The sequence below is a fragment of the Ambystoma mexicanum genome, chromosome 5q, assembly GCF_040938575.1.
Source record: "Ambystoma mexicanum isolate Mex_15411 chromosome 5q, UKY_AmexF1_1, whole genome shotgun sequence".
NCBI classification, from domain to species: domain Eukaryota; kingdom Metazoa; phylum Chordata; class Amphibia; order Caudata; family Ambystomatidae; genus Ambystoma; species Ambystoma mexicanum.
In genome coordinates, this window is record NC_090933.1 from 492,821,973 (window position 1) to 492,845,800 (window position 23,828).

The following is a 23,828-nucleotide window of genomic DNA, read 5'->3' on the forward strand; positions in this document are numbered from 1 at the left end:
TTGCCGCCTTTCTCCTCGGTTTGAACTGCCATCTTGGAATTGCTACTTCTTCGCGCATTTTGCCATGCTCAGAGTGTGCTTTCGTGCTCCACCTTTTATCCGTGTGGGGAAGTGTGATGGAAGTCAGGTGTGTGCAATTATCAGTAATTGCCTTACTCTGCCTGACCCTTACTGGTACATGTCAGGTATATGACTCTGGTGTTAGTCCATTGTCGCTCATGGTGAACTGTCTGAGAGAACGTGTTTGTGTCAGAAAAGGGGGGGGTTGAGTTCCTAGGTATCCTACCTGGTAGGATGGGGAAAAGGTGTTACAAGCAAGGGGATACTGCATCTCACCCTACAGTGTCCCACCTTCACTCCCCGGGAACCCCTCATCCAGGTAATCCTCCCGCACTGGTTCCCCCTGAGGCACTGGTCCACCCAGAGGAAATGGTTCCAATAGTGATGGCCGTGTCCTGGCCACCTGGATGACAGATCCACTGGGACTATCGGGTGAGACACCTTCAGGTTTCTCACAGCTGATACTGATACCATAGGTTATTCTTTAGAATAGCTGAATTGTCAAGATACGTATTTATACCTTCATAATTTGCCCTAACATCCCTTTTAAATCAAAATAAATGCCTAGTAAGATTAAAAAAGATGCTGTTTGTGATTCCATCAGGGGCAGCAGTAAATGTTTCACTTGTTATAACTTGTCTAAATGTCATAATAATCAGGAGGAAAACATAGACCATAATGCAGATTGACACCACAATTACTATTCTATACCACGTCCAGCATATATCAGTAACCGTTGCATGTCTGCAGCATGTCCACATAATTTATATGTAGATGCTGAAATGGGTCATTTGGTTTAGGAATTGCTGCAGTAAATCTCTAACACACAATGCAATTTACAATAAACTGGGCCACATGTTCTAACATGTTTGGTGAAAACCACTCTTCTGCTATTAGAGCAGCTAGGCTCTCTCGAGTCATATGCGCAGGGTAGTCCTGCCATTGCTACCCTCAATAATGATATAGGCATAACTGGCTTTTCAGTACTATCCTGTCTCCAAATTCCCACAGTGGGGGATAAAGAAGACCCACACTTCTTCCATAATTCCTTCTCTTCTTGTGGTGCTCGCCCTTGTATCTCAATGAACTGGACAATAGACAGCATGTTTAACACTTTCTATTTCAAAATCAGAAATGATTGGGAAATAGGATGCCTTTTTGGCTTCTAAATCTGCAGCTTCATTTCAGCAAGAAATTAAATCTGTCCTTTTAGAATGTGCTGTACATTTTACAACTGCTAGAATCAATGGGAGTGCTAATATTTCAATACTTTTATCCAATAAGGCTGCATGTTGCACTGCAGTGCCATCTGCATGTAGGGAGCCCCTCCTTTTCCAGCGTGACAGACCTGCGTGTACGTCACATAGGTGGAGTCAGAGTACACCGTCACTTCCTCAACTTAAAATCTCTGAAGCGCAGCGATAAGCACCACTAATTCTGCAGCCTGTGCTGAGCAATGCAATGGCAATCTTGCGCTTGTCACTATTTAAAATTCAACCTCTCGGTTCAGCTTTACTACTGCTGATCCAGTAGGCCTTTCACCAGTCATTTGATACATTTTTTAAGAACCATGTATAAAAACAACGTCCCCCCTCCCAAGGGCATTTTCTCTACCTTGGGGAATTTAATTATAGTTCTCAGTATGCGTTGCACAATCATGAACATAGCCACCCTGTCTTACTGGTTCAGCTATGAACATTGCTGGATTTACTGTCTTACATCTAACAATTTTAATTGCAAGTTTTTATTATTACTTTGTATCCTGAGGCACTCTGTGTGGTCAATGTACTTTTAGTTTTCTCTAAAATCGCAAATAATGCATGCTCAAAAATACTGGACACCCTGTTGTTATACTAGAAGCTTTTTCAACCGTGAATGCAGCAACAGCTAAAGACTGCTCACAAGGATAATGCCCTTTCATAACTGGATATAAAATCACACTATAATAGGCTAGTGGTTTGTGTCCATGCCCTAGTGTTGTTTTCTTTGTGTAAAAACTTCTCAATTTGCATTAGAAAACAAATAAAACTCTTCATGATACTATGCAATTCCCAACACAGGGACTGCACTGATCGCCTTTTTTAATTCTTCAAATCCTTCGATCATTTCATTTGTCCATATTATTTTACTCTTGCCCATCTGTGATTCGTTAAGCCCTTCAAAAAGTGGTCAAATATAAGTACTGTAATTGAAAACCCAGGCCTTGTAATAGTCACATATGCCTAATTTCCCTCACTGTTCTAGGTTCTGAGGTCTTCATAATTGCTTCTGCTCTTTCAGGTGTCCCTTTCTTCCCTTCATGAGAAATCAACTGTCCTATATACAAGACCTCTTCCTGACAGTATTGTAACTTCTCTTTGTCTACTTCATATCCTTTCTCTGCAAGGATAGTCATGAGCTTAATGGAATCTTCTCTACATCTTTCTTCTGTCTCACTGCACACCAAAATGTCATCCATATATTGAACTATTGCACTTCCGAGCTGAACATTGCCTACGTCCATCTGAAGGACTCTATTAAAGATTGAAGGGGACTCACAGTACCCCTGCGGCAAACAAGTATGTTTTAGGCAGATTGTTCTACACAAAAAGGAGTGAGTCTTCATGGAGGAAAATTGAAAAGAACGCATTTATTAAATCTATGACTGTAAAATATTTGGCTTTAGATGGGATGTTACACAATATTGTCACAGTATTTTGAACTAAAGGAAACTCAGCTTCGACCATATTGTTTAGAGGGCTGTATGGGAGCAAGGGGTCCTCAGGCCCCCTCGCGTCGTACGCTCCTCAGTACAAGGCTTGGACCGCGTGCCTCCGGTAGTGGTATTGCCCCTTGCCCTTATGTAAAGTTAACCACGGTTGACTGCTGCATAGATGGGACTACTGAGCAGGACACGGGGCATCCATTTTTTGTGCCCCCTTTCGACTCCATCTTGGGTAAACAGGCCTCACTGCGATAGTACAGCAATGCTCAGCTCCCCTTTCCACCGCAGCAGCCAAGGACAGAGACACACACACACACACACAAGGCGCGCAAGCAGCTGGCTGGCCCCCACCCTTGCACTCCCACTGCGAAGGAAAAGCTCTGCACTTCCATTCTCACGCTGAGGCTGGAGAAAGTTGCAACAATCAATATGCTACAGTTTTCTTCCTCTGAGATCACTGTTTGCCTGAAAACCGGCATGTGAACCAAGATGAGCTAAGCACTTTCTGCTCGATTCGTCCTCATAAACGTGCAAGCCACCCACCCCCATTAAAACAATTTATTGCCATTCTGACCCTGCACCCCCTGTAAGGTATTTCTTTCAAGTGCCAGACCCTCGCCTGTGCTGCGAAACACACCCAACACCCCCACTACTAACCTTAAGCATTTTTATTAAATATGCTTTTACTTGCACTAATGAATTTGAAACCTAGAAAGAAATACGAAACATAGTGTGATTCTTTTGCATGCACAATAAAGGTCAAGGCCTTCAATTAAAGCCACAACTGACCCAATTGTACTGACAATATTCATTGTGTGTATCTCATGTAGAAATGTGACAAGTAGCATAAAATGTTTTAAATAATTTCTCATTTAGTATGAAACAATACTAGCTTAGGTAGTGACCACAGTGACCGGACCCTGACCTGCATGGAGCGCAAGATGTTTGACGTCCGTCAGCTACTCAGCCAACCAGGAGGAAGAGATGCTACCCACACCTACAGCACCACACCGTCTGGCTAATCGGGTCCATTTAGTATTTTTTGTTAGAATTACTTTAACTAATATAAATGTTGGCATTGATGTAATGAGAACAAGTTTTTTGGGTTATTTCCTAGCTGGAGAAATAAACCATCCTTTGAACTCTTGCAGCCGGGTCTCAGTGCCTCTTTCCCCGACAAGGGGTTTTTGCTTGTTATTTTATTTCTTTTTCTCTCACATGTAGTAAGACGGGGAAAGGCACCTACATTTTTGGTGACCCCCGTGACGTGATTTAGAGAGGTGCCTTGAGGCCTGCGCCGCCTGGCAGCGAGATCCAGGGCGCCCCCCAGCAGAACCATCGCCTCTGCGGTTGACCAGACTGTGCACACCAAGAAGAAAGGGTCAAGGGTTCCCAGTTGATGAATAACCGATCAAAAGCTGCTCGCCAAGGCAGGCCACAGCTTGGTGGGGGGGGGCGGACCTGAGCGTGGTCCGGCCGCGAGCGGCGACCCTCGGAGTACCTGACTGAGCACGTGGAGTCCCAGTTGCAAAGACCCCAAAGGAAAGTAAGGGGGAAATACGGGAAGAGGAGAATTAGCAACAAAGGGAAGGTAGCCAAGAATAGGGTCTGCGTGAGTGATGGTGAGGCTTTTCTGATCTATCCTTTATATGGCCATTAGGTGTTATAAGAAGTGAGAAGAAGAAGAGAAGTGGTATCCTAGCCCGTAAGGGGTAGAAGGCGGCGCTGCGTAGCATTTGTCCCGACCATGTGCAGAATAGAGATAAAGAGAAAAATAGTAGGGGTCTCGTGTAGGCTCGGAGTAGTTTTTAGAATATTCTTTTTCCGTGGAAGTAAGAAATCTTGAGACATAATAAAGGTGAAAGAGGTGGGGAGTGAATGCGAAATAGTAGGTAGTATAGGGAGTAAGAAAAAACGGGGTCAGTAACAGGAATAGGGAAAGAACAAACGCGCGCAGGCAGTGCATGTGTATGTTGCATGATTATATGTTTGTTGGTCTGCTTTTATGTATATGTCTTGTTGAACACGCTAAAGTATTTTAATACAAGTAATTTGTGATCGATACAAGGTAAAGCAGAAGAAATAAACTGTGAGAGGTGATCAGGTAACACCTCTCAGAAAGCTAATGTGACATATGATAATTGTGAGCATTGATAAAGAACATATTGTTTCTACATATTTTAATTGAAATACAAGTAAGAGGTGGGAAGAGATTCAAAGGTACTAGAATACACCAGAAAGAAAAAGAGAAATTGCCATGGGGGGAGTAACACCACTCGCACATATTTGCCAGCACCTTCCACTTTATAGCGACAGGATACAGAAGTATCACGATCAGTGGATCACTGGGATAAAGGGAGACGGGGTTACACCAATTTGGCCAGAAGGAGGATCATTTGACAAAAGAGTGTTGGACTTAGTATCAACACATCTGCTAGCGCGATACAAAGGGAAACAGTTACAGAACCGGAGAGAAGTGTTAGATTTATGGTGAATGTTTGAGGAAGTTTCCCCCACGGCAGAGGTAGGTACAAACAGAATGACGGAAAAGCAGAAAAACCCTGAAGAAGTAGGTGGGACACCAAAAGGGGAATACTCAACAACTACAACCGAAAACGAAGTAACAAAAATCTATCCCTTAATGACTAGGCCAGCAGTAGGGTTTAGTGAACCCCTGTATATACCACCCACCGCCACTGCCCAGAGCGGGGCAACAGCCCCCGAACCTCTACCATATGACAAAGGAGGCCTGTATGGCCCCACGAGTGCGCCTCCTGTGGATATAGCACGTTTAACAGGTGATTTAGACCGTCAGCTAGCACAAGCACAAATGGAAATAACACGGTTAAGAGCGTTATGTAACAAAGGGCAAATGCTGCCAGGGGGAGGGGAGGTACCCCCGCTATCATTGGCCGATCTCACACCTCCGAACAGGGCAGCAAGCAATGCAACCCCAGCAGCCTCGGTATCAGGACAGTCTATAGTATCGCAAGGGACGTCATCTCAGCAGAGGCAAGAACAAGAGTGGCAGTCAGGACAGTTCCTGTTCCAATTGAATAACAAACCAGTGAGAATGATACGCCGAGATACACCGGAGAGTCAACAAAGTGGAGATCAGGGTGAAAGACAAGGAAGTGAACCCAAGGAAAACTGGGAGGATAATAACGAGTTAGAGTCAGAAATAGAAGAAACATGGGACGATTTAGATGAATACGAAGAGGCAGCTGCTGCGGAAGGATCCCCGCTGCCAAACCACCGTTACCCAGACACACTATCGCCACCATTATGGCAAGGTAGACTAAGACAATGAACAGGGAGAATAGGAAACATATTGGTAAGTAAAGCGAAAAAAGTGAAGACAAGCAGAACGGGAAAGAAACAAAAACTACAAATGCCACTGATACATAAAGGAGCAGGTAGGCCAAATTACATTCCGTGGGCCCAAATGGACAAAACCAACCTGTTAAAACTCCCCCCCCCGCTGACGGGAGGGGCAGGTTAGTGGATACATGTATTTGAGAAGAACACGGCAGGCATGCCGTTAGCTATAGGTGATGTAAAAAGTCTATTAGTTTCAGCAATCGGAGACCAAGCAGACACAATCTGGGAAAGGGCAGGGTTCCCGGGAGTAACGATGAGCTGTGACCGACACGATGGATCACCATTTAACAATGTTCGAGCACAAGTGTGGGATGCATTGCGGTGTGCATTTCCAGACGTTCCAGATTTACATGCAGTGATGCAGTGTACAATGGAGGAGAACGAGGATCCTGCGCAATTCATTTTGCGAGTGCAAGATTTATGGAGAAACGAAACTGGTACGGCATGGAATCAATCAACAGCTTTATTCTATTTTATCATTAAAAAGGGGTTTGCCGAAAGAGGTGCAGAAGGCCTTGGACAAAATAGCTGGGATTGAAGCCAAAGGGTGGCCTGAAATTCAGAGCATAATTGTACACCACTGGAGGAGGATCAAAGAGAAGGAAAAGGAGGTTACGCAAAAGAGGCTGGCTGACGAAGCAAAATTAGTACAGATGAAATTAGTGAAGGTCGCCGCCATTACTGCCAGTGCAACAGCAGACAGAGGAAACGAAGGAGAAGAAAACGCGGGAGGAAGGCCCATCGGGATAGCAGCACAGTGGGTTGGGGAGGACCAAGGACAGTGGAACGGAGAGGAACAACCATGCCAAGGATCGGAGTGGCAGAACAGGCCAGTACAAGGAAGAGGTGGGTACCGTGGGCAAAGGGGAGGATACGGAGGAATGGGAAACAGAGGGTATGGTGGGCAAGGACCAAGGGGAGGACAACAGGGGTCGTGTTGGAATTGTGGAAGATGGGGACATTATTCACGAGATTGTAGAATGCGACCATCCGGGTATTTCCAACAGCAACAACAGCCCATAAACAATGAACAGGGGTGGGGCTGCCCACACCCAGGTAGCCCTTGTGGAGCTCCATGGGGGGGGGGACAACAGGATAAATACTGCTATGACCCCCAAATACAACAGAGACAGCCAGCCCCACCACAGCAGCAGCAACAGCAGCAGCAGCCACAACAGCAAAACGCACTACAGCCCATGGCGAGACAAAACCCAGTAGGGAACATAAACAATAACCCTTTTGCAGCAGCTGCAAACGGTGCTCCTGCACCATACCGCGGCGTAACGGTCGTCGTGGGTGACAACGTTTTTTCAATGCCAGGTCAGCAAAGATATCAAGACTAGGACAGCCCACAGGGAGCACTTGCGTGTCCAGTCCTATCCACCACACAAAGTGCAAATGAGGAACCACTAGTGGCGGCAGAGATAGGAAACAAGCAGTTTATCTTTACGGTAGACTCTGGAGCAGAAAAATCATGCCTCACAGAAGGGCGGTTTCAGCTCTCGGGAAGAAATTTGGAGACGCAGGGGTTCTCTGGGGCTATTTTAAAAGTTCCTTATACAAAAGATCTTGATGTAACAGAGGGGGGAAAAACAGTGCGTGCACCCTTATTGTATTACGAAGACGCACCAATCAATTTTATGGGACGAGACCTACTCAGTAAGTTAAATATGACCATAGCCTTTACTGAAAGAGGAATAGTGTGCTCAACGCCAGCGGGATGCCCCGTACGGGCACTTGTGCTAATAAGTACAATTACAAAGGAAGTTGCAGTTAGAGGGATTCCCATTGTCATGGACATGTTCGTCTATGGAATACAGGTATTAGCCCGAGTAGTGCCTGAAATAACACAAAAAGAGTGGAGAATACCATCCGATTTCATATTCCGCACAATCACACCAACAGATGTAGTGCCAGGCACAATTATGTCTATAGACATTGAGGCAGTTCAAGTTTCCAACAAACGCATTGTGGTCATAGGCCAGGACACGCAAGGATGCGAGTGGAGAAGTGTGCTATGCATAGAGCCAAACATAATGCTAAAAGATATTACTGATGAAGAATTGTTTACTGACTACGAAGGGGATTGAGAAATAATAATGGAAATAAGCATACCATGTGACAATATGATTCAATACAGAGAAATACACAACCTACTCATGGCTAACATAAAGGCCCCACTGACAATATTTGAAGAAGACATGGCCAGGGTAGCACCTGAAATTTGGACTACGGGACCACACGATGTAGGATTGTTGCATGAGGTAACTCCAATAAAAATAAAATTGAAACCAGGTGCCCTCCCACCCAGAGTGAAACAATACCCAATATCCAAAGAAGCAGAGGAAGGTATTAGAGAAACAGTGAATGCACTCCTAAGCCGAGGGATTTTAGTGCCATCGACTTCCCCATGCAACACAGCGATTTTTCCAATTAAGAAAGCAAAGGGAGGGGCGTGGAGAATGGTCCAGGACCTCCGCCCACTCAATGACGTCATCCAAAAAGAGTTCCCTTTAGTGCCTAATCCATCATCGATATTTTGCAGTATACCAAAAGAGGCAACTTGCTTCACTGTCATTGATCTGAAAAATGCCTTTTTCTCTGTGCCACTCGCACCAGAGTCGCAGTACCTTACAGCTTTTACATTAGGAAACAACAGATATGAACATCGCAGACTCCCATAGGGGTATTGCGAGAGCCCAAGCATTTTTAACAGAGTACTACGAGAAGACATTGGTAACATAGATGTAGGGAGCACCATAATACAGGACGTAGACGATTTACTTGTCTGTAGCAAAACAGAAGAAGAGTGTAGAGAAGACTTGATAACACTGCTTAACGTATTGGCTGCCAAGGGATACAAGGTGGACAAAGGAAAGTTACAATACTGCCTTGCTGACGTTGTGTATCTTGGCCAGCAAATATCTAAAGACGGAAAAAGAATATTACGAGACAGAGCAGCAACCATTCGACACATTATCTTACCAAAAACAGTGAAGGACATGCAGAAATTTCTTGGCATATATAACTATTGCCGAGCATGGATCCTCGATTACGCAGCATATACGCGGCCAATGCTACAAGCACTAAAAGAAGCACAAAAGAACAGAGCCCCAATAAAATGGACACAGGAGACAATTGCTCAATTCTCTCGATTAAAAGATCTTATTTCAGACGCCCCAGTCCTTGCAAATCCAGATTATGAAAGGGAATTTTTCCTGTTTTCACACAGCAATGGAACATTAATGACAGTAGTATTGACACAAAAGACATCACTAGGCCATAAACCATTAGCGTACTGCAGTGGAATATTAGACCCAGTAATGCAGGGACATTTCGCTTGCGAACAGGCCCTCGCTGCAGCAGCCTTTGCCATTGAGAAAAGTGCCACGATCGTAATGGGATGTTCAGTGACGCTATAAGCGGAACATTTGTAATTTGCTATCTTGGAAAGATCAAAATCTACCCTCACAACACAGAGAGCCTCTGCTTATGAAATAATAATATCAAGTCCAAATGTACATATGGTCAGATGCAAAACAGTGAACCCAGCTACCTTCATTACAGAGCCATGCACAACTGAGGATTTACAGGAACACGATTGTAGCACATACGAGGGAGAGGGTGATGACATTCCCAAAGCAAGTGAAAACGCCCTTACAGAAGGTGAAATATATTTCATAGATGGGTCAGCATCCATAAATTCAGAGACAGGAGAAAAACATGTGGGGATGGCGGTAGCGCGCATGGAAGAAGACACATATGAAGTGATTGTGCAAAAATGCCTCCCCTCACATTACTCTGCACAAGCAGCCGAACTGACTGCACTAATAAGCGCGTTACACACAGCTAAAGGTTGTGCCGTGACCATATATTCAGATTCAGCTTATGTTACCACCACAGTTCACTCAGGGCTGTCACGTTGGCGAAGGAGAGGGTTCAGAAGAGCAGACGGGTCCCCTGTACAACATGCCACGTTGCTAAATGAACTAATAGAAGCTTTAGCAGAACCATCGGTAGTAGCGGTGGTTAAATGCCAAGCCCATACCCATAACACAGACGCCGTCTCATTGGGGAACGCGGCAGCCGACGCGGCAGCGAAAGAAGCCTCGTACTTCAATAAGACACCAACATCAGAGTACATTGTAAAAACAACCACAGCAGAACAACCAGCAGATGCATGCAATAACACGCCCGTAGCACAATCGATAGAACTCCAGAGAAGAGCCCCACCGGAAGAGCAGGAGTTGTGGGGCAAACGAGGGTGTAAGCAATCAGCCACAGATCTCATTTGGAGACAGGAAACGACAGGCAAAGTAGTGATGCCCGTAGAATTATTAGAAGTAGCATTCCAACAACTGCATTTTCCAGCTCACATTGCAAAACAACACATTGCCTCGGATAATCAAGAGGATTGGTTTGTTCCTAATCTACATGAATACTTGACTAAATTTGTGATTGAACGTACTACATGCCAAACTTACAATTCAGGAATGGCATTGCGAACTCTGCGTGGCACTTTGCCACGCCCTACAGGTCCACTTAGAGAACCACATATCGATTACGCCGATATGGGAGAAAGATGTAATGGAGCAAGATACTTGATTGTGGTGGTATGCCCTTTTTCACGGTGGGTGGAAGCGGGCCCCTGTCCCCATCCTGATGCAAAATGTGCTGCCAAGTTCCTTGTGCGAGAAGTATGCACACGGTAGGGAATCTTGTAATGCTCACCTGGCTCCCACGGAGGCGCTGGTCTGGTCTGGGTTGCTGTGGCCTCTTCAAGCGTGATGCGCAGAATTCGGACCACCGATTGAACAGGACCCCCTAATCTTGCTTGTCTGGCCCGTAGGAATATCCTTCTGCAGATGAGAAAGGGGATTAACTGTCTGCTGAATAGAGTGCTTGCTCCCCCCTTTCCCCCTTCGTTCTTCTCTGACTTCCTCCAAAACCCCCGGTTTAAGCTCACCTTATGGTTTGGAAGGATGAACTCTCCATCCTGCTTCTGGTGCAGGGCCGCGCGTTCGTCCAGTTACTTCACTGGTTTTCAGAATGGCGCTGGCAAATCCACTTGACTTTTCTGAGCGATACGCCGTAAGTATGAAGATGCAAAAGTTCAAGTGTGGGCCTCCTTTTATGTTGTTTTTCCTAACCTGTGATCTGTCCTTTGTTTCAGGTGCAGAACAAAGGCGATGCGTTGAGGGGTTAAATTGCCGGTGGTAAAATCAGGTGAGTTAGTGATGAGGGCGATCCCTCTAAATGTCTTTATAATTCCCCAGTAATGTCTTTTGTCCTTTCCCCATAGGGGCCGGGGTGCGGTACCTGCCAAAGATGCGGCGCCGAACCGAGATGTGGAATGGTTCACCAAGAAAAGCCGGTAAGTAATATGGCTGAAAATTCGGCTTTCCTCTTGTGTTCCCTTGCTCACCTTTGTCTCTTCTTCTCTTCCCTAGGTGCAGAGATGTGGCGACCGGTGCTGAGAGCCGCGATGGAGCCGGGCGGTGTCTCGGGAACAGGTGAGTGAAGCACGGCGCTGCAGCGAGCAACGCAGTGCTTTTAAATGGAAGTCTTCCTTCAGGAATGCTGGCGTGAAGATTCCGGATGCAGGTAAGAAGGTTGAATAAGTTCTTGGTTTTCACCTTTCTCTTCTCTTCTTTCCTTACAGGTGTTCCAGGTTCGAGGCAGGCGTGGCTGGAGTCCAGGTGCAGGAGCAGACACGGTGAGCGTTCAGCTGCTGGGATGCAGAACAACGCGAAGCACGTGTGGCTGTCCGGGCGTGGCTTAAATAGCCTTGGAAGAAGTTCCAGTTGAGTATTCTTCCACAGCCCCACCCAAGTAACAAAATAGTTCCTTCAGAAAAATAGTCCCTCCTAAGCCTCATTTGGCTTGGTTCTTCATGTAGCATGGTCTGCATCAGGTGAGTGTGCAGCATGGTCTGCTTCAGGTAAGTGCACCAAACACTTCCCCTTATGAGCCTGGCGCCTATGGCGCCAGGACTGATGTCCAACATGAGCCTGGCGCCAACGGCGCCAGGACAGAGTCCAAAGAGCCCCTATTAAGGGCCGCTGGGCTTTTACCCGGGGGCGTGATGCCTGCTCCCGGGGCTGCTGGGTCTGGCCTGGTGCTCCGGGGGTAGGCATCATGACTGCACTCCCCCCCAAGGCCCCTCCCAAGGTCGTTCCCTCAGGAAGTTTCGGTTTGTTCGCGAAATTCCGCTGGAACCTTTTTACTAGCCGAGGTGCATGTACGTGATCGCTGGGTTCCCAAGATCTTTCCTGAGGCCCGTACCCCTTCCAATCAATTAGATAGAAAAGTTTTGATTTTGAGATCTTAGAGTCCAAAATGTTCTTCGCTTCAAATTCAGGCTCCCCATCTATCTGGATTGGTTCTGGTGGCTTTATTAATCTGGTTCCTGATTGCACTGGTTTCAAAAGCGACACATGAAAAACGGGGTGAATCCGCATGTTACCTGGTAGATCTAGCTTGACTGCCACTGGGTTCATTATAGCTTTGATCGAGTAAGGGGCTAAATACCTTGGATTAAAAGTTTGAGGTCCCTTGAGCGATAAGTGTTTGGTAGCCAACCATACTTGATCCCCTATTTGGTATGGAGGCGCCTCCTTTCGATGCAGATCCTCATTCTTTTTGTATTTCCCTTTCGCATGTTGTAAGTGTGCAGTAGCATCCTTGAAGGCTTGAGTAATCGTAGAATGCAAATGGTCCACTGCGGGCATTTCGAGGCTCAAAGGTGAGTCCAAGTCTGAAGTACGAGGGTGATGTCCATATAGGGTATAAAAGGGGCTCTGACCAGTTCCAGAGTGTATCGTGTTATTGTATGCATATTCAGCCACCCATAAAATATCCTTCCAATTACCCTCCGATTGGTGCAACATACATCGTAGATATTGTTCAAGGGTCTGGTTCGTTCTCTCCGTCTGACCATCGGTCTGTCGGTGGTGGCTGGTTGAGAGTCTTACGTCGATTTGTGCCAGTTGACAACACTTTTTCCAAAAATGAGAAATAAACTGGCTTCCCCGATCGGAGATTAGTATGGACGGGAATCCATGCAGACGGATGATATTTTCGAGGAATTCCTTGGCAAGAACAAAAGCTGAAGGTAATCCTTTCAACGGAATAAAATGGGCCATCTTGGAAAATAAATCCACCACAACCAGAATAGTATTGTATCCATTACAAGAGGGCAGGTCCGTGATAAAATCTAGTGACAAGGTGTGCCAAGGTGCTGGTGGAATGTCTAAGGGTTGAAGAAGACCGGCGGGTTTTGTTTTTTGACCTTTGTTTTGGGCGCAAACTCCACAGGACATCACGAAAGATTTAATATCCTTTCGCCAGGACAGCCACCAGAATTGTCGTTTAATTTTTTCCTCTGTTTTGGCAATGCCAGGATGTCCTTCCATCAGAGTATCGTGATGACGGGAAATAACCAGTTCTTGCAATTCCTTTTCTGGCAAAAATAAACGTCCTTGGAAGTAAGGTAAGCCATCGTTGATTGAAAAGTCAGACCCCCTTTTGATCCAATCCTGCAAGGCTGAAGAGTCCAGGAATAGTTTTACCCCTGCTTGAATGTCTTCAAGGGTTTGTAAAGTGGTTATCCCCAAGATTCTTTGTTCGGGAATTATCGGCACAGGTTCTGAGTTTGTGTCCATTTCTCCCATTCCAATTCGAGATAGCGCGTCCGCTTTGCCATTCTTACAGCCGGGACGGTAAGTGATTACAAAATCGAACTCATCAAAGAATAAAGCCCATCGGAGCTGTCGTGAAGACTGAGCCTTGGCAGTTTTTAAATATTGTAAATTTCGGTGATCAATGATCACGGTGCTGGTATGCCTGGTGCCAAGAAGATAATGCCGCCAAGCCTTAAAGGCGGACTTAATGGCTAATAATTCCTTATCGGTGATTGCATAATTTATCTCCGGCGGCGAGAACTTTCTGGACCAAAATGCTACGGGGTGCAGTTGGTTGGTTTCGGGGTCTCTCTGAGACAGGACAGCTCCCATGGCTAAGCTGGATGCGTCGGTTTCGACTATATATGGGAGATCAGGACGTGGGTGTTTCAAAATAGGTGCGAACGTAAATTTAGCTTTTAATTCCTGAAAGGCCTGTTCAGCTTCCTCGGTCCATTCAAAACGTTTATTCTTCCGCAAGAGTGCAGTGATGGGTTGCACCACCCGTGAAAATTCCGGGATAAACCTGCAATAAAAATTGGCAAAACCAAGCATGCTTTGGACACCTTTCACCGAACTAGGTGATGGTCATTTGAGGATGGCATCCACTTTCCGTGAGTCCATTCGGACCCCTTTAGGTGTCAGGATGAATCCAAGAAACTCAACCTCGGTGGTATGGAAAACGCATTTTTCCAGTTTTGCAAACAGTTTGTGCTGGCGCAATTTCTCAAGGACGGCCCTGACGTGTTTTCTGTGATCTGATTCCGAAGAGGAGTACACCAGAATGTCATCGATATACACGACAACACAGACATCGATGAGTTCCCGAAGGACATCGTTCATGAAGAATTGGAAGGCAGCAGGCGCGTTGCACAACCCGAAAGGCATCACCTGGTAGTCCATATTTTGTACGGAAGGCCGTTTTCCATTCGTCGCCTTCTTTTACTCGTACCAGATGATAAGCCCCCCGGAGATCTAACTTGGTGTATATGCAAGCGTCCTTCACCTGGTCAAGGAGTTCAGGGATCAAAGGCAGAGGGTAACGATTTTTAACAGTTATCTGGTTCAATGCACGGTAATCGATACAAGTTCTAAGGTCGCCTTCTTTTTTTGGCACGAAGAACAAAGCCGAGGATGCCGGAGACTTTGACAGGCGAATGAAACCATTGGCTAGGTATTGATCTAAATATTGTCTCAAATGCAGATTCTCCAGCTCAGTAAGGGCATAAATCCTGCTACAAGGGGGTTGTGCACCGGGCACCAGATCGATTTGGCAATCATACGATCTGTGAGGAGGTAACGTGTTGGCCTGTTCCTTTTGGAAGACGTCCTGAAAGTCTTGGTATTCCGGAGGTAGTTGCATGGAGACAGAGGTTACTGATGCTAGACTGATCTTCAGATTTTCTGGGTAGCAGGTTCGTGCACACTTCGGAAAGGTTATTCTCTTCGCTCGCCAATCAATTCGAGGATTATGTGTCTCTAACCAAGGGATTCCGAGAATAACCTGAAACTGTGGAGCCTTGATTACATCAAACACAACTGCCTCCCGATGGCCGTCCGGACCTACAAGTGTCACCTCAGCTGTGGAATGTGTTACCGGTCCCGAGGCAATTTCGGTACCATCAACTGTGGTGATGACATCTGTGCTGGTTTTAGGACGCAGAGGGAGGTTAATCCTGGAGACCAATTCACGATCCACGTAGTTTCCTATAGCCCCACTATCGATGTATGCCTTTATTGCATGCAACCGCTTAGGCTGTTCCGGATCTACGAGGACCATTGGCACAATGAAATGCGAGGTCTGAGAGTTTGTTTTCAAGCTCGGCAAGCGGACCCCTACGCTTGTCGGGCGGGGTCGTTTCCCGATACAGAGGTTTCATGGATTTTATCAGCGGCTACTACCACCTTCCTGGGCGGCCTTGCCGGGCAATGTCGTAGAAAGTGTCCAGAGGAACCACAATAAAGACATAAGTGCATCTGCCGTCTTCTTTCACGTTCCTTTTGAGTTAAAGGTCCTTTAACTCCTCCGATTTGCATTGGCTCAGAGGCTTCAGCCCCCTTGAGGTTAGCGTGGGTCTTGACTAACACCCGGGTCTCAAACTTGGACCGATCTGCTTTTCTGTTTTGCAGTCTGTGATCCAATTGGACCACTAAGTCTATATATTCTGAGCATTCTTGGGGCGGATTTACAACTTGGGCCAGGACATCTTTAAGTTCTCCGCGTAGACCTCGATAAAATAATGTGATTCTTTTATCCTCTGGCCACCCAGTTTCCACAATTAGTCTATTAAAGGTTGCAATGTAGGAAAGGAGGTCCTGATTGCCCTGTCGCAGAGATAGAAGTTCGTCATCTAGAGCCTGCCCCTGGGAGTGACGAGCAAATAACCTTTCCATGCTTGCTTGAAATCCTTGAAAATCACGAAGAATCGGGTCATCTTGAGTTACCAGTGGAACTGACCAATCGACAGCACTGCCGCTGAGATATGACAATACAAAGGCTACCTTGGTCTGGTCATTAGGGAAGGCCCCAGGTCTGCACAGGAAATGCAAACGACACTGATTCATGAATACGGCGAATCGTTTGGGGTCCCCAGCAAAGCGTTCGGGTGGGGCCAGCGGCATGTTTCCAGGTAGATTAATCTGCACCGGGTTACTGGAAAGCACAGGAGCGGGGTTCCCTCCGGAACCGGGTAAAGGAGTTTGTCCAGCTTGACCTTGCAAAAGCTGTTTAGCCAGGTCATCAGCTCTTTCCTTTGTTACAATCACTTCCCTCCTGAGAGCATTAGTCTCTTGACGAGCGGCGTGTACTTCGGCCCGTAATTCCCCCAGTAGTTGGGCAAAGTGGTCAGTCTCAGAAGTTTCCATAGCGCCTGGGTGGGACTTTGTAGGAAGGCTTCGCGTTCTGTAACGCTCACCTGGCTCCCACGGAGGCGCTGGTCTGGTCTGGGTTGCTGTGGCCTCTTCAAGCGTGATGCGCAGAATTCGGACCACCGATTGAACAGGACTCCCTAATCTTGCTTGTCTGGCCCGTAGGAATATCCTTCTGCAGATGAGAAAGGGGATTAACTGTCTGCTGAATAGTGTGCTTGCTCCCCCATTTCCCCCTTCGTTCTTCTCTGACTTCCTCCAAAACCCCCGGTTTAAGCTCACCTTATGGTTTGGAAGAATGAACTCTCCATCCTGCTTCTGGTGCAGGGGCGCGCGTTCGTCCAGTTACTTCACTGGTTTTCAGAATGGCGCTGGCAAATCCACTTGACTTTTCTGAGCGATACGCCGTAAGTATGAGGATGCAAAAGTTCAAGTGTGGGCCTCCTTTTATGTTGTTTTTCCTAACCTGTGATCTGTCCTTTATTTCAGGTGCAGAACAAAGGCGATGCGTTGAGGGGTTAAATTGCCGGTGGTAAAATCAGGTGAGTTAGTGAAGAGGGCGATCCCTCTAAATGTCTTTATAATTCCCCAGTAATGTCTTTTGTCCTTTCCCCATAGGGGCCGGGGTGCGGTACCTGCCAAAGATGCGGCGCCGACCCGAGATGTGGAATGGTTCACCAAGAAAAGCCGGTAAGTAATATGGCTGAAAATTCAGCTTTCCTTTTGTGTTCCCTTGCTCACCTTTTGTCTCTTCTTCTCTTCCCTAGGTGCAGAGATGTGACGACCGGTGCTGAGAGCCGCGATGGAGCAGGGCGCCGTCTGGGGAACAGGTGAGTGAAGCGCGGCGCTGCAGCGAGCAACGCAGTGCTTTTAAATGGAAGTCTTCCTTCAGGAATGCTGGCGTGAAGATACCGGATGCAGGTAAGAAGGTTGAATAAATTCTTGGTTTTCACCTTTCTCTTCTCTTCTTTCCTTACAGGTGTTCCAGGTTCGAGGCGGGCGTGGCTGGAGTCCAGGTGCAGGAGCAGACACGGTGAGCGTTCAGCTGCTGGGATGCAGAACAACGCGAAGCACGTGTGGCTGTCCGGGCGTGGCTTAAATAGCCTTGGAAGAAGTTCCAGGTGAGTATTCTTCCACAGCCCCACCCAAGTAACAAAATAGTTCCTGCAGAGAAATAGTCCCTCCTAAGCCCCATTTGGCTTGGTTCTTCATGCAGCATGGTCTGCATCAGGTGAGTGTGCAGCATGGTCTGCTTCAGGTAAGTGCACCAAACACTTCCCCTTATGAGCCTGGCGCCTATGGCGCCAGGACTGATGTCCAACATGAGCCTGGCGCCAACGGCGCCAGGACAGAATCCAAAGAGCCCCTATAAAGGGCCGCTGGGCTTTTACCCGGGGGCGTGATGCCTGCTCCCGGGGGTGCTGGGCCTGGCCTGGTGCTCCGGGGGTAGGCATCATGACAAATCTGTGACGTGATTCGTTCAGACAACAGCACGCACTTTGTAAATGACCTCTTCAAAGAAGTGACCTCCCTACTGGGGGTGAAACATAAATTATGTTCGATTTATCATCCAATGGCCAATGCAGTTGAAAGCAATTTATCGAAATGATGCAGCACGTTGAAAAAAAAATGGGTATATTGTCTGCCCCTAGCACTGTTCCAACTCAGAAACCAACCATGCAAGGACCATCATTTAAGCCCGCATGAAATCGTGACGGGAAGGAGAATGCACACGCCGCTCTCCCCTGTTAGGAGAGTGTCTGATGCGCACAGAGTTGCCACAGTGCTAGGAGAAGAATTTAAGGAATACCTAACACAGCTAACACGCGCAGTACGCAGCATAGCAAAACAAATTGTTTCACCATTTACTGAAGATGTAGCAACAGACACCTCCGTGCTGACCGCAGACAGCCCAGAGGGGCCTTTAATGCCAGGGGAGCAAATCCTTGTTAGAATCTTCGTAAGGAGGTGGAACTCACCAAGATTTCATGGTCCATACACAGTGGTGTACAGCACCCCAACTGCATTCAAGGTCACAGGGTTATAATACTGGGTGCACCACTCAGACGTAAGAAGGGCACACAGTGTTGCACCTCCCCAAAATGAAACTGACTGTGTGGATGCCTTTACTGGCGCAGGTTGACCAGATGACAATTGCAACATAAGACAGGGAAAGTATAGCGGAAAAGCAAAGGTTTTATATATATATATATATATTTTGTATCTCTTTTTTTTTCTTTTCTTTTTATATAAATAGTGTTGTTTTTTCTATTTTTTCCTAATCTATTCCATGATGAAATGAAAAGGAATTGCTACATGCCTAACTGAGTAAAGAAATGAAAAAGAAATTAATAATTGCAATTATTTTTCTTCCATGTGACTTAACGAATTTGTCTCGCCCACATAGGTTCAACATGAGCCAATGCGACGAAATGGCTGAGCAAGCTGAAATGTTAGATAGAAATAGGGATGCCACTAGGGCCAGTAGATTAAATAATTTGGAATGTGTTATAAAATATGCTGCCATATTATTTGCAATAATGATGTTTTATCTTATTTGGTATAATGTTGTTTTATATGTGGCAAATGAAATGAACAAAGGGGAGAGCGGAACTGATATGACAAAACCAGGGTCTAAACTAATATGGACTGAAGCAATGGCTATTTTGAAGGACACTTATAACATTGAATTGAATGATAAAAATATAACATTGCCCCTTTTACAATTGCACGTAAACGAAACTGCTATTCCATTGTTGAATAATACTGGAGCCAAGGAAATAGGGCTTGGATGGAATGTAAATGATGATTACTATTGGTTAACTGATTCCAGAAATACAAGCATGCATACACACACTGCACCAAAAACCACTACTAAATACACACGTCACAATGAACAACATAGATTAAGCATGGTCTAGAATATTCCCGCTGCAATATTCACTAGTTGGTACCCAATTAAAAAACAGAAGGAGGAGAAAAAGGGGGGTGGGAAAAAACAGATACAATATTTATCATAACTTGGGGTTAGATGAAATAGAGGACCCCCGACACCCTGACCAATCAAACAAATGGTATTCAGACATGAGCACCGCAGCAAAGCAAGCAAGTAACGAAAGTTGTTACGTTTGCTCACTGATTCCCCACGCAACTGGAACCCTAAAAAATGTTAATCCCACAGGAAGTACCCTTGTCTGAGGCCCAATGTTTGATTCATCTGATGCTGTGTAGAATGAAAAAGACATTTCAAGCACACACAGTCACTATGGAAAAATTGGAAAACAAACAAACTTGCACCAGCAGACGACAAGGAGTAATCTGCCTCCAAGAGCCATTTTTCGTTATAAAAGGCACAAGATATGCAGATGATAAGTGGCATGATGAAACGATTGAATGCAAAGCTGAGAGGCTTTGAGGGCTGCCAGATGAAACATACAAATGGGCAAAAGAAATGTGCATCCCCATCTGGACACAGCATATCACCAAACTGACATGGGTCACACCCCTGGAGAGACCCATAAAGATTCAAAAGGAAATACCGCACAAACTTTGCTTCCATGGAGAAGGGAAGGTGTACATGGGAACGGTGTGGCAGTGCAATAAGACTTTAATAATGCCAGTCATGAAAAAAGGCACTGCTGCATTAATGGACATATACTGGATCTGTGTCAAATGAGCTTATCTGCATCTCCCAGCATCCTGGAGGGGCACTTGTGCCCTAGTCACACTTCACTCAGCACTAATGGTGATACCAGAGAGCCACGTCCATTTTACAGCAAGGCCTTCGGCTGACACATCGACAGCAGGCCAATCGACTGACACATCGGCAGCAGGGAAATCGGCTGAACCATCGACGGCGCCCGATGAGACAATCACAGAGCCCCCAGCATGCAAACTATTGTCAGAAGAAACTTTGAAAACCAAGTTGTCACGCAGCAAAAGATCCAATTATATTTCGTCCAGGTCGTCAGAACTCCTTGCTAAAATCCCACAACAGTATAAGCTTTTCTCATCTGCAGAAACATTCTTTGCATCGTTCCTAGCACCAAGCATTCAAGCAAGGGCAAACGCGAAATGGCTGCAGATAACACGCTGGGAGCTCATCCAGCTGGCCAACGACACTGAAGAAGGATTCAACATCATAAAAAAAGAGCTCCGTGCACTGTGCCTGATGACGATGCAAAACAGATATGTCTTAGATCTTATCACAACGATGGACGGTGGTGTTTGCAAAAGAATTGGGGGGCGTGTTGCATGTTCGTACCAACTTCCGATGCTGATAACGGGACACTGTCACATGTGATAACAGCAGTGCATAATTTAGGAGAAAGAATGAAAGCAGAAGGCGGAGTAGATAACAACACGTGGTTCGACGACCTGTTCAGATGGATACCATTGTGGGTGAACATTGCAGCAAAGATACTCATTCCCATCATAGTCTTTCTTCTTTTGATATTCTGTGTGTGCCAACTGGGACTGAGATGCTGTGAAATAATATGCCTTAATCAGCAATGATGATGGTAACAGTGGGCCGACAGACAACGGTGGCTACCATGATAGATGCCCAAGTACAAACAGGAGAATACACAACACCACAGTATAGGATGACTGCCATCTATAGACAGTATGGGGATGTGGTTGATAATCTACATTACACTACCATTAGAGAACCAAAAAACTTGCTGTGGTATAATGAGGTATGGATAGATTTAGATGGGGATGGTGGGATATACTTAATGGTCACACCCGAAGAATATGCAATAAGGGGTAACAGCTTAAGAAGTGTGTGTAAAGCATGGATGCCAATAAAGGGTACACCTGCTTGGGATGAGGCTGTGGCTGAAGCTGAGCGCTACCGAAGGGAGAACGGAAAGAACGAGATAAAGTAGTTTGTTACTTTAGATGTAACGAAAGGGGGGAATGTATGGGAGCGAGGGGTCCTCAGGCCCCCTCGCGTCATACGCTCCTCAGTACAAGGCTTGGACTGCGTGCCTCCGGTAGTGGTATTGCCCCTTGCCCTTATGTAAAGTTAACCACGGTTGACTGCTGCATAGATGGGACTACTGAGCAGGACACGGGGCATCCATTTTTTGTGCCCCCTTTCGACTCCATCTTGGGTAAACAGGCCTCACTGCGATAGTACAGCAATGCTCAGCTCCCCTTTCCACCGCAGCAGCCAAGGAGAGAGAGACACACACACAAGGCGTGCAGGCAGCTGGCTGGCCCCCACCCTTGCACTCCCCCTGCGAAGGAAAAGCTCTGCGCTTCCATTCTCACGCTGAGGCTGGAGAAAGTTGCAACAATCAATATGCTACAGTTTTCTTCCTCTGAGATCACTGTTTGCCTGAAAACCGGCATGTGAACCAAGATGAGCTAAGCACTTTCTGCTCGATTCGGCCTCATAAACGTGCAAGCCACCCACCCCCATTAAAACAATTTATTGCCATTCTGACCCTGCACCCCCTGTAAGGTATTTCTTTCAAGTGCCACACCCTCGCCTGTGCTGCGAAAACCACCCAACACCCCCACTACTAACCTTAAGCATTTTTATTATATATGCTTTTACTTGCACTAATGAATTTGAAACCTAGAAAGAAATATGAAACATAGTCTGATTCTTTTGCATGTACAATAAAGGTCAAGGCCTTCAATTAAAGCCACAACTGACCCAATTGTACTGACAATATTCATTGTGTGTATCTCATGTAGAAATGTGACAAGTAGCATAAAATGTTTTAAATAATTTGTCATTTAGTATGAAACAATACTAGCTTAGGTAGTGACCACAGTGACCGGACCCTGACCTGCATGGAGCGCAAGATGTTTGACGTCCGTCAGCTACTCAGCCAACCAGGAGGAAGAGATGCTACCCACACCTACAGCACCACACCGTCTGGCCAATCGGGTCCATTTAGTATTTTTTGTTAGAATTACTTTAACTAATATAAATGTTGGCGTTGATGTAATGAGAAGGGGTTTTTTGGGTTATTTCCTAGCTGGAGAGATAAACCAACCTTTGAACTCTTGCAGCCGGGTCTCAGTGCCTCTTTCCCCGACAAAGGGTTTTGCCTGTTATTTTATTTCTTTTTCTCTCACACGTAGTAAGACGGGGAAAGGCACCTACAGGGCTTAGGTCCTGAATAAATCTCCACGACCCCCTGTTGTTTTTCCCACTGGGTACACAGCCGTGTTGAATGGAAAGTCAGATGATACACATATTCCTTGCTTCATCAAAGCAGAAATGGTATAGAATATACCTTCAACTGCCTCTCTAGACATGGGGTATTGCTTTGCACATGGCAAAAGTGCTCCTGGTTTAAGCTTGATTTTAACTGCTCCTACTCCTTTTAATAGAGCCACATCATATAGACTTGTGGTTCATACACTCTTTGGCACTTTCTCTAAATATTCCTGGGAAAATGACAGTACTGGGCTTCATTACAAGGTTGGCAGTAACCAGCCAGTGCTACCTGCGGTTGCCGCCAACCCAGTAACACTGATTCCGCTGCCTGAGATCCCAGTCCCGGCGGTCCAGAATCTCAGGCAGCGGAAAACTTAAGTCCCCATTCCCATAGAGTCCTATAGGATTCTATGTGAGTGGGGAGACAGAAGCACCAGCATTGCTGCTAACAGTGCAGGTACTTCGGAAAAACTGTGCCTACCGGGGCCATGCACCTGGCAGGTCAGATCTGCCTGGGTGCAGAGGCCCCGGCAGGCACAGTTGTATTCTGCTGGTCTGGAATGGGTGCCGGTACATTGCTACCGGCATCCTTAATTCCAGACCGGCAGACTTGTAATGAGGCCCAGTGTCTTTATTACCAAAGCCATTCTCTGCAATATTTCTCTATTCGCTACCTTAATCCAATAAGTGAGACTTATATAAAATACTAATTCATCATCTGAGAACTCATGTTTAAACAACTCCTCATCTGTCAAATCTGTCAGCCATTATCCTTCACTGGGGGCTATCACTGTTCTCCATCCTCTTCCCTTATAATCTGTCCCATGAAGAACCACCCTTTCCTCTCTAACCACTGTTGCTTCTAGCTCCAAGGAGAAAATCTGCCGTTCTTCATCATCCATAGGGATTTCTGGTCTGAACAAAAACTCATCAGGTATTTTTAATTGTTTAG

General features: G+C 46.1%; 2 long non-coding RNA genes across 4 annotated transcripts in view; one reads left to right on the forward strand and one right to left on the reverse strand.

The window, feature by feature from the left end:
* Positions 1-20,286, forward strand: part of LOC138497461 (uncharacterized) — a 155,534-nt gene extending 135,248 nt beyond the window's left edge. Inside the window, exon 3 of the long non-coding RNA XR_011278584.1 lies at positions 19,103-20,286. This is a non-coding gene — a long non-coding RNA (uncharacterized lncRNA). The remainder of the gene's footprint in view (positions 1-19,102) is intronic.
* Positions 1-23,828, reverse strand: part of LOC138497460 (uncharacterized) — a 225,614-nt gene that overhangs the window by 110,216 nt on the left and 91,570 nt on the right. The gene's annotated exons all lie outside the window — the stretch shown is intronic.